Source organism: Brassica oleracea, unplaced genomic scaffold, assembly GCF_000695525.1.
Source record: "Brassica oleracea var. oleracea cultivar TO1000 unplaced genomic scaffold, BOL UnpScaffold05792, whole genome shotgun sequence".
Taxonomy (NCBI): domain Eukaryota; kingdom Viridiplantae; phylum Streptophyta; class Magnoliopsida; order Brassicales; family Brassicaceae; genus Brassica; species Brassica oleracea.
This window is the reverse complement of record NW_013622314.1, coordinates 1-812: the sequence shown is the minus strand read 5'-3', so window position 1 is coordinate 812 and position 812 is coordinate 1. Positions and strand designations below refer to the sequence as shown.

Genomic DNA, 812 nt, shown 5'->3' with positions numbered 1-812 from the left:
GTGGCCTGATCAGTTTCAGACAGCTTGTGGCGTTTTGAGCAGATGCAGGACACACATGTAGCTCCTGGCATATCGTCACCTAGGTTGTTGTCCCTGCCCTGTCCAAACGCATTATAAGATATTAGACTGTATGTTAAAAGGAAAAGTACATAGTATGAGAAAGAGTTTGTTAACATGTAATGCCAAAGTTGCAGTAGGGCTAAGCTAGTAGCGATCAAAGAAACATGTGTGCATAAAACTAACTAACCATGAATAGATGGATGATAATAACCAAAGCATCAACGACCTATTCCCAATCTTTCTTAAGATCCAAGATGTTGCTGATTTGATGCACCGCCTTATAAATAACAGAATGTTAGATTAAAAAAACGATGTTGTTATTGGAGATTATTGTAATGAAAAGTACTTACCTCATAAGCAACAGTTTTCTCAAGCAAGGAAGCATGATCATCCCAAGTGATTTGATGAAGCTTAAAGTAGCAGGACTATGACTAATGAAGATCAACACAGAGGATGGACAAAAACTGCAACCCTCCAGGATGAGTATTTTAACATCTCAAAGAGAGTTTCATATGTAGACTTGAGACTCTCCAATCTCTGACCAAGCCCGCCCCCGCTGAGTCAGGCCGTCCCGGGTTCACCTTACACGTGTTGGGTACGTTTCCCAGGCGTACCCGAGCCGTATCCGTCCCCCCAACGAACCCGGTACGTGAGACGGCACCAAGTTGGCATACCCGTGCAACCTAGCTTGAGAGTATGTCTCAGATTCCACTCAATGCGATAGGAAACAGTAGATAAAGCCTCATTATTTG

The 812-nt window shown here is 43.0% G+C and overlaps 1 long non-coding RNA gene across 1 annotated transcript; it reads right to left on the bottom strand.

The window, feature by feature from the left end:
* Nucleotides 1-6: 6 nt before the first annotated feature.
* On the bottom strand, nucleotides 7-806 carry LOC106322068. The gene is made up of 3 exons (XR_001266209.1): nucleotides 411-806; nucleotides 248-337; nucleotides 7-98 (listed from the first exon to the last, which is right to left on the bottom strand). It is a non-coding gene; the product is annotated as an uncharacterized LOC106322068 (long non-coding RNA).
* Nucleotides 807-812: the final 6 nt, after the last annotated feature.